Below are 11,059 nucleotides of genomic sequence, written 5' to 3'. Positions count from 1 at the left end.
TTATTATTATTACATCCTTTACAACAACAATAACCTAACCCTAAACTAAACAACAACAATAAAAGCATTAACATTCCTATTGTAATAATATGATGGGGTTGTTATATAACCTTAGTCACAAAACACAATACATCATACTTAGTACATAAAATAGACACTCTATAGGCTGTATGGAAAGCATACTTTTCAATTTGATATATATTTTGGACAGTACGGTAGCTAGGGGGGTTCAGGGGAAGCAGCCGCTTCCCCTCGGTACATTTTTCAAAAGCGGCGCCTGCTGGGCCGCCGCTGGGGTCCTGCAGGCAAGTGGGGGGGCAGCACGGCTGGACTCCAGAGGAGCCATTTGGAGGGGCGGCGGGCGCGGCCAGAGGAGCGAAGGGGCTGGCTCCTCAGCCATCGCGCCCCACGCGGCCCCAACATCACCGCCGCAGCCGCCTCCTGTGGCGGCTCAGGGCTCAGCGGCCGAGCACTCCGCAGTTGGCGGGCAGATCCCCTCTCCCCGGCAGCTTCCTGCTTCCGGGCCGAGGGAAGCAGGAAGCTGCCGGGGAGAGGGGATCTGCTCATCAGTTGCGGAGCACTTGGCCGCCGAGCCCTGAGGTGCTGCAGGAGGCGGCCGCTCTGAGCGTGGGACGCGATGGCTGAGGAGCCGGGCCGCTTCGCTACTCTGGCCGCGCCCGCCGCCCCCCCAAATGGCTCCTCCAGAGTCCGGCCATGCTGCCCCGCCCCTTGCCTGCAGGAGCCCAGCAGCGGCCCGGCAGGCTCCGCTTTTGCAAAAATGCTGGGCTGCCCAGGCCGAGGGAACCAGGAAGCTGCCGGGGAGAGGGGATCTGCCCGCCAGCTGCTGCCCACCCCATTGCTCTGCTCCTCCCAGCCCCCGGGAGAAGCGAGCAGCGCCCGCCCACCACCCCTTCCCCTGTGCCCGGCCCCCCCGAGCCCCTCCGAGGGGGGCGCAGCATGGCCGCAGCGTGGCCAGAGGATCCAAGTGGGGGGCATGGAGCGGCGGAGGAGGAGCCAAGGGGGGGCGCCTTTTTAATGTTTGCTCCCCCTGCACTGAGAAGCTGGCTATGCCACTGTTTTGGAGCATATGAATTGCCCTTGTAATTCAGAGATTTTCTGGATCTCTGGTAGGAGTAAAAGCAAATTTGGGAATCCATCAGGTGCTAAGGCAGTCCAAATAAAGGGTATCTGGAACCTAAGGGCTGATTGTAATATTCTAGCCGCAGGCCAATAAATGATATTATTGCCTGCAGCAGTGGTGAGATTAAAATGTATGTCCTGCAAAGTGGTGGCCTTAACATACACACAGCTGTCATTAGCTTGGAAAAGCAGGTGTCCTGTCAGTGTAGTTCCTTGTCCCCTACCTTCCCAACAGACGTTGTCATAAATAGTGACAACTTCCCCGGGCTTCAGTTTACGTACACACTGAAGCTGTGGGGGGTCTAATGGCCAAAGTGTCCATTGATTCCCTACGCCTATCCAAACATTGGGTGTTATTCCAGGAGCACTGACTATAAATCTGTTAGGCATACCAGGTGGTTTGCCCACATGCATCCTCCCCACGGACCCGGCAGGATTCGGTATGTGGGAGCCCACACCCCTCCAACCGGCCCATATGCTTGGAAAGAGTCAGGGCCGGCTCCAGCTTTTTTGCCGCCCCAAGCGGTGAAGAAAAAAAAAAAGCCTGATTGAGCTGCCGCCGAAGTGCCGCCGAAGAGAAAGAGAGGGAGTCAGAGACCCGCCGCCGAATTGCCATCGAAGACCCGGATGTGCCGCCCAATAACAGACGGAGCACCGCCCCTTTCTATTGGCCGACGCAGGCACCTGCTTCCTTCGCTGGTGCCTGAAGATGGCCCTGGAAAGAGCACTGTGAGCATCTGCAGTTCCACCCTGAAAATCTCAAAATATGTCTCCATAGCCATAGATCAGATGATACTCCTGAGGTATCTGTAAGGGCAGTGGGCCAAGCCTGATGCTCAAGATCACTCCGAATGGCCATCAGCTGATCATTCAGAAAATCCTGAATTTCTAAACATTCCAGATCCCACTGCAATGCCTTCCCTTGATATTTAGCACCATTGTTGTCAGCAGTTTCTGGGTTATTGAACTAAGGGCAGAAATAACATGTAAATCACCAACTCCAGCCTGCACCTGGGTTAACTGTGCTCCAGTAATAAAACCAGTGGGCTTTTCCAGTTGCTCTAATTTTTCATCAGATGGTTGGCCTTTGTAAATGTTCCAAACTGCTTCTGCACTATTGGCACCATCCCATAGGGATCACTAAGGTGCAAAGGCCTTGGCCATTTGGTTTCATCAGAGTATATGGTATTGTCTGTATTAGGATGTGTTACAGGGGTGGTAGTGGTAGTGAGGATAATGGCGGGGGCAGTGGTCATGGCAGCAAGATGCCTTTGGTATTCGTCATCTGAAAGCCAATTGGGGAGGGCTATACATGCTAAAGGTACTTGTCCGAAAGCACAGAGCCCAGTCCCCGGAATAAACCCAAACCACCACTCAATACCACTGTCCCAAGCACGGTTCCCACAAGTTCCTCCCTGGCAGGTTACGATACTCCGTCTCTTCCACCAGGGCCAATTCTTAATGTCTTTTGTAGTCAACAATCCCTGGACTTTGGCGGTTTCAGCGGAACGAACATACCTTCTTTTTTCCTGGAACAGTCGTGGTTCAGCATCATACAGGGGAGAGGTTACCAGCACGTCACCCTGTAATAACTGGGTTCCTCCAGCAGATGGTGAATGTATGGTGGTTCTGTTAGTGGACAAGGGAGAGGTTACCAGTACTTCACCTTGTCCTTTTCTCCTGCTGTCCAGAAGGAGGAAAAGAAGTACCAGAAGGAGGGACAGGCTGATCAGCAGTCAGAGGGTCATCTCGAGGTGGAGGGGCCTTCTTGCAGTGAGACGCATGGGTCCAAGCAGTTAGTCCTTGGCACTTCACAGCGATGTTGGTAGTTAGCAGAACTTGGTAAAGTCCTTTCCAGCGCAGAGCCAGAGCAGTCTTTCGCTGATGGACCTTTATGCAGACCCAGTTTCCTGGTTCCAGCGAATGGCAGGGTTGCTCAGGATCCTTGGGGTAGTGCTTCTTTCACCTGTGTATAAAAAGACCTGACACATTTCATTAGTGCCTGGTCATAATTAAGCATTGCGTCATCCATTAAATGAATGTCCATCTGGGCAAAGGTCAGCGGAGGTGCCACTGGAAGCCGCATCGGGTGTCCTGTTAGAATCTCATGAGGGCTGAGTCCAGTCTTTCGATTAGGAGTGGCCCTCATATTCATCAATGCTAATGGGAGGGCATCTGGCCACTTTAAGTTCATCTCAGCACAAATCTTGGCCAGTTTATTTTTCAAAATCCCATTTTGACATTCCACTGTCCCAGCAGACTGTGGGTGATGGGGGTAGTGGAGGTTGTGCTGAATCTGCAAAGCTGCACATAACTCCTTTACAATCTGTCCGGTAAAATGAGTTCCACAATCACTGTTAATACTCACAGGTATGCCAAATTTTGGAATGAAATCCTTAAGCAAAATTTTCACAACAGTCTTGGCATCTGCCCGTCTGCAGGGGAAGGCTTCAACCCAGCTTGAAAAACATCAACTAATACTAACACATACTCATAGTTACAACATTTAAACATTTGCATAAAATCAATCTAAATATTTACAAAAGATCCCCAAGAGACTGTTTTCCCAATATTATGTTGCTGGCAGTATTATTCCAATATTATATTGCTGACCCTTCTCCCTCAGTGAGTCTCCAGGAAAGGCAGATCAGCACTGTATGTGGCCAACACTGTTGCAAGCATCGCAAAGCATTTTGGAGAGGGTCAGAGGTGTGTGAGTAGAAAGTGGAAGTTTCCTTTGCAGGTACAAGGGGCTGAGGGGGGGAAGAGAAGAAGAAGAAAGGAGCAGAGAACGAATGAATTCAACATTACAACTAGCAAACTCAGTTCAAAGATAAAACGCTGGCTCCCGCCCAAGGATACTGCTCATAGCCAAAACATGGCTGAAAGCCGAGAAAGTCAGGGCTTCAATGTGCCCGAAAGAAATCCAGCTGCATAGGCCTGCAAAATAGCAAGGCCAGCAGGAAGGAAAACAATAGATCTAAGACTACAGAGATGGAAAACACCAACTACCAGGCAAATTAAAATCAGGTGCATACCAATCTCATTAACTTGAGCAATCAACCCCCCTTTGCTCAAAATAGGGCAAGAGCACCTGAGGCACAACCAAGCAGCCGTCCGGGGAACGCCAAAGGTGATCAGGATGTAAAGTGCACCCAGCAGCACTCCAAAAACATTTCTCAGCTTTTGGCGCAGCCTCTGTCACGTATATTAAAACCGTAGTATTTACTGATAGTATCCAAACCACTTTGTGTTCCAGGTTGGATAAAACAAGTATCTGCATTTAGCTCTAACCCTTCCATTTGTATTTGAACTAGGCTGTCCTGTAGAAAATTAAACACAACAATTCTAGTCACAAGACAAAACACCACAAGGACATAGGACACAGAACACAATTTCTATTGTGCCAGTAAATGCATGGTATGTTGGATTGCTCTTTAGCTGGCATTAGCTTTCTCTAATTTTCTAAAAGACAAAAACATATTTCTACCCCTTCTGGGGCAATCAGTCATTGTTTAAAATATTTCTTTCTTGTACAAATACCCTTGCTGATTGCAGGCAAAACAGAGGAATTACCCCCATATTTTTCTGCATTTTGTTTCATAGGCAGGCCAGATTTCAGTGGCTTCTACCTTATCAATTAGGTAATTTCCATTAGCACACAGATGCTTTCTGGCTCACTTTTAGCTCCAGAGCCATTCACAGGTTAAAAACTTTACTTAAAAGGGATACAATTAACTTTTACCAGAGTTCTGATTGCCTGTTACCTTTAACTCCTGTTTTCAAAAACACACAATAATTCAAAAAATAAAACACCACCTATTGTAGCCCCTTGGAGCCTAATAGGATTTTAATTAAGTAGCATTGCATATTTGCATTTTCCTCACCCCTTTTACAATATACACTACACCTGTTCTTTTCCTTGTCATTCCTTTCATACATGTTGGGTGGTTAAATTCCAATAGAACACCTGGATGTTTTCTCTAATCCGACTAAAATGTTCATAGCCAAATTATTTTAATTAAATAGTCTCTTTGCCTGGATTTATTTACAGACATTTCTTTGGAAAAGGGCCCATTTTTCCTTCAGAATGGCTGCAAAGAAACCAAGAATTCATTTTCTTTTAGCGTTTCTTTTTTTTTACAAAATCCAACTGATAATTCCCTCCAGCAACTACAGAGTTAACTTCTTACTTTTTCCTTAAATCACTTGCTTATTTTCCCAAAATGACACCCCAATCAACTCAGATTTTACCATTCAAATTATTGTTCCAGGGTTTTAAATTCCCCATGCCTATATTTACTGCTTTCCCTTAGTCCTGCCACTATGCCCCTCAGGGCTTCCAGCCGGTTTTCCATTTTTTTTCTTCTCTGCCTGCCTGTCTGCTTGTCTGGGCCTGATCCTTTTTTCTTTGCTGCACCGTCCCTTCCATGGGCACAGGCTTTGTTCCACTACCAATTTATCAAGGAGGGTGGTCTTCTCAACTAACCCCCACCCCACCTGGTCCTGTTCTTAAACATTCTCACTCACAAGTCTACCTGAGTCCTCCCCCGTGAGGCTTACCACCTGGACAGAACACATGGCCAATTGGTGTTTTAATTGTTCAATTTTTTTTCTAGCTCTCAGGTAAACATCTCTTCCCTTTTCCCCTACTCCTCTTATTGCCCGGTCCTGCTACGACCCAGGGTAGACCCATCTGCAACTTTTTTTATTTTTTACTCACAAACACACTGCACGGGCTGGCCAGGCCCGGGGGTAGGAGAGATACAGAGAGAGAGAGAGGTGAGTGGGAGGTTATCCTGTGTACAGGTTGTCCGGAGGTACACTGCAAAAAATCTCCAACTTGCTTCCGCTCTTGGGTTTTTTCACCCTGGGGTCTCTTGGGGCATCCCTTTCAGAGATCTTTGCTCAGTATTCCAGTCCAGGCCGGCTGCCTGTGGCTTCTTCAGCATCCTCAAACCACACCGGCCCCAGGGTTGCAAAGGCAGACTGTTGGGTCTCACTGGGCGGCCAACCTTTCGAAAATGTAATCTCAGTCCTGTAACTTGTGTTGCCTTTGTTTCACCTCTGTCTATATATTTCACAGCCAGCTGGGTTTTTTGGAGCTTGGCATGCAGAGCAAGGCAGACTGTGTTGAATGCAGAGCAGCTTTCTCTTTATCTCTAGGCCAAGCTGTATTTTCAAATTAACCCATTCCTTTCCCTTCAGCCTTAACTAATTGGGGATATAAAGGAGCCGAGAGGGTTGATGAAGTTGTTTGGGTAGGGAGGCATCCGGATGCTTTACATTTCATTTTTAAATCTTGCACTTGAGTCTTTAATTTGTCCTGGGAGTCCTTCAGACTCCAGACTCGAGACTCATGGAGTCTGTTTGTAGCTTCCTCTCACCAATATACAAATTGCTCCCACTGTTTGGTGATGTAAGGGTTCCTCTGAGGTATATGATTTTATCTAGATTGAAGGTACCTTCTAGTGGGAATTGTTTGAATGGATTATCACGTGTGTAAAAATTCCAATTCTCTAAATACCTGCAGGTCCTTGGGCCATAGTGCACATACATGTAATACGCAGGGGTGCCCTTCGATGGTGTGGGGGAATTCTTAGACTGCCCCCCACCATTTTCCAGACACCAGGGGAGTGTCCTGTCCGCTAGTGAGTCATGAACTAGGGAAGAGTTCCACACACACACACAGGGAGGGAACCCTGTCCGCTAGGTCAGCGGCTCATAAACTAGAGAAAATTCTCACTCTCTCGTTTACCTGAGGAAGGGTCCACTGGGCCACGGGTTCCACTGACTACCTGGTCAGTGACTCATAAGTAAGGGAAACCTCACTGCTGGGTCACAAGGGTCAGCTGACCCCCCTTGATTTCAGAACTCCCACATGGGGTAGCCCTGGGGCAGCTGGAGTCAGCTTAGTCTTAGACCTGGTCAGCGGCTCATAACCCCCCTTCGTTCATTCATACACACACACACATTCATTCCCCATATCTGGATGCATCTCATTTAACAATAACCTTAATTCATTATGTCCGGACTCAATACAACCTTTCCCTTATTTGAGGCAGTAAAAACCCCTCAGCACCGGTGCTTTAACCTTATTGAGGACCTCAGAACCACAATAACTAACCTACTTGAGGGCGGCAAAAACTATTCCTCAGAACCGCAATGACTAACCTTACTTGTACTTGAGGGCGGCAACAAATTCCTCAGAACCACTCTGCATCTGATCTTGTTGCAAAATCAATAAGTTTGGATGGCATAAGCCCCAAAGGGACAGATGGCCGCACGGGTGGTCCTCTTGTGACACCCCAATAGAGATTTCAAAAGGTCTCTTACTTCTATTATGGTGCCATGGGGTTCGCAGGGGAACAGTCCGGAGTAGTTTGTCGCTGTCCCAGCCGGGCATTGCCATCCAAGTCACGGCACCAAATTGTGGAGGAAAACAAAGTCCTCACTCTGAGTTTGGAGCAACTAGCCAGAGGGAGCTTTATTTCGAGCAATTGCAATATGCACGGGAGAGTACACACGGGCAGGTCTCCGTTAGATAAAAAATTAGGCAAGCTTTCATACCTTTCATTACATACAATAATGAGCAACAGATGCATTGTTATACATTTTCTTCCTGATACCTCACTTTTCTCATTAATTTCTACCACAGTCTACATTCCATTCTTATCTAACACAAGGTCACAACAGTATCTCTTACTGTCTGTTCCCATTCGCTTTCTCGCTTCCCACCCACCTAGGCCCTGCCTTCAAGTCTCACGTTATTAGAGTCAGTGTCAGCCTGACTTTGTTAGTCTGACTCTTGCTCTATTCCTAGAAACTAAGATATCTGCATTCAATTTCCCTTTATCCTTTTCTCTACTTCCACACACCAAAGAAGGACGCTTCACCAGAGAAGTAGATAAACACCATGGAATGGTTCACCCAAATACCCAGACTGAACCTGCTTCAATACAGAAATAAAACCCCCTCCAGACATGTCCTGAAAAAAAATATTTCCTGAACCCCCTCTTCTGGCCTTCACACAAGCTCCCAAATTCTCCAAGATCATCATCAGAAGCAAACTCCACACAGACCAGGACCCACCAACTCAAGCTCACCACAGATGAATACCCATCAACTCAAAGAAGCCCAGACCCTGCCAGAACAGATGCAAAACCTGTAGCCATATCTCCACTGCTACAATGATCAACATCTCTCACAACACATCTTTTGATATCCATAGCTCCTACACATGACTATCACAACATGTAGTGAACCTCCTCCAGTGCACTAAATGCCCCAATTACAGCTAAGTGGGTGAAACCAGACAATCGCTGTGCTCTCAAATGAACACACAGAGAAAAATGATAAAAGTCAAAAACACCATAGCACCCAGGGGCGAACACTTTTCACAAAATGATCACTCCATATCTTACTTCTCAGTCCTTGCCCTCAAAGGAAAGCTGGACAACACCTTCAAAAGATGAGCATGGGAGATTAAATTCATAACTTTGCTAGACAGTAAAAATCATGGACTGAAAAGGTTACATTACTCCAGCTTTTTTCCCCTCTCTTCCCCCCTCCCACCTCCCTGGAGAGATGTTAACTGCCCATTTCACTTTGAATGCTCCCTGGAAATATATGGTAACTCCTTATGCTAAACAATGTGTTCCATCTTAGCTGTGACAATCTGAATACCTTTCCCAGACCTGAAGAAGAGATCTGTGTAAACTCAAAAGCTTGTCTGTCTCACCAAGAGTAGTTGTTTCAATTAGAGATATTACTTCACCCATCTTGTCTCTCTAATATCCTGGAACCAGCCCAGCTACAACAACACTGAATATCTATCTATCTATCTATCTATCTATCTATCTATCTATTTTCTCTGAACACCTCCTTCTCTCTCAAACCAGACCTATTTTAAACTCTTATTAGTCCTCCCCTCTCCTCACTGATCTCTTTATCCCCTCTATTTCTCATTCTTCCTCTTCACTGTCTACCAAACTTAAGTCTATCAGTTTATGTCCCCAATTAAATGTATTTTTCCAGGAACACCTGATGCCACCACTGACCTTGACTCTCAGCAATTTTGCTGCAGATTCAAATGAATGAGAGCTTATTGAAGTTGTTAAATTCATCCCCTCTGCTGGCACCATGGGAAAATTTCCACCAGACAAACATACATTTTCTCATGGGACTCTTTCATAAAGGAAGCTTCTTTGAATCCAAACAACCCTATAATTAATGGAGGGGGGGAGGTGGAAAATAATGGCCAATGTTAAAAATATTAGAGAGGAAGGGTGGGGAATAATTGAGAATCCAAATCCCTTTGATGCCTAGAAATCTGAAATAGATAGATAGATAGATAGTTTTTATACTGTGATCATCACTGTAACACATGAGCACCTTCCAGTAGCACCTTCCAGTCTTCTTACACAGTTGCTCGAAAGCTTGTCTCTTTCAACAACAGAATATGGTCCAATCAAAGATACTACCTCATCCACCTTGTATCTCTGAAATCCTGGGACCAACACAGCTACAACAACACTGCAAACAACAAATACATAATGTACATGTATGGTGCCATGGTCCTACATTTATACTATTATATATACATACACGCATAGAATCATAGAAATGTAGGGCTAAAAGGAACCCTTGCCCCATACTTCCTGTGACATTCCCCTTGACTCTGGAAGCCAGCCTTACCCTGCTCTGCTGTGAGAACCCCCACTCCTGGGCTATTCATGCACAGCCTCTGGCATGAAGCTGCTCCTTGGATTGTGCAACCAAATGACACTAGCCAATATCTCCAGTCCCAATCACAACCCTAGGAGCCTCCATCTTTCAGTGTCCAGTTATGCCCGCTGGATGCTGCAAGCTTATGAGTTCGTCAATTTAACAAAGAAATTGATATGCAGCAGGCTTGTTATCCCAAGGGGAGTCTCTGACATGCTTCAAACCAAACGCACTGCTTCAGGTAGAATAAACAAACAAATTTATTAACTACAAAGATAGATTTTAAGTGATATTAAGTGATAGGAAAAATGTCAGAGTTAGTTACCAAAAGAAATAAAATATAAGCATGAAGTCTAAACTCTCAACCGTATTAGACTGGGCAGCAACTAGATTAAGCACTTTTTCTCACCCCACTGGATATTGCAGTCCTTCATATACAGGTTTGTTCCTTAAACCTGGGCCAATCTCCTCTGCTGGAGTCTTGTCTTCTTCTCAGTGTCTTAGTTGCTTGCAGCAAAGGTGAGGGCAGGAGAAGGGCCCTGTATGTGTGCACTCTGTCTGTTTTATACCCTCAGTTCATGTGTTTGGGGAGCACAAGTCCAGGCATGTCTGTGGGGCATTGCTGAGTCTCTCCAAGCAAGGTTGAGCAATTCCCCTGGTGTGGCCTCATGCAGGTGAGTCATTGCATTGTAGCTCTCTTGCTGGACAATGGCTGTTGATGGGTTGTTTGACTCCTCATCCAGGTGTTGGTTACTTTCCTTGTTATTGCCTCTGGGGAGCTAATATCTGGCTGATTTCCCAACTTACAGCATGTTTTAGTGACCACCATACAACACAATTCTCATAACTTCATATGTATTAATAATACACATATATGGATAAAGAAATGACTTTCAGCAGATTATAACCTTTCACCTGATATCTTACAAGGCATGCTTTATATATGAGATCACGATTGTATGAAAATGAGGAATAAGGGGGTTACAGTGCGCTCCTCCAAGGTATAGAATGTCACACTTCCCTACCAACGAGAACTGAATTCCTACCCAAGCTTATGTCCCAATTGAAAGGACTACTGAAATATTTTTAGTTCAGTGGAAATTGCCCCTCAGTTTTTATATGCACAGCTGCTAAGTGGCAAAGCAACATTGATTGATCATTACTACTACTACTACTATTAATCATAATCATA

Source organism: Terrapene carolina, unplaced genomic scaffold, assembly GCF_002925995.2.
Source record: "Terrapene carolina triunguis isolate 2854851 unplaced genomic scaffold, T_m_triunguis-2.0 Scaffold788, whole genome shotgun sequence".
Lineage (NCBI taxonomy): Eukaryota > Metazoa > Chordata > Testudines > Emydidae > Terrapene > Terrapene triunguis.
This window is presented reverse-complemented; position numbering follows the sequence as displayed.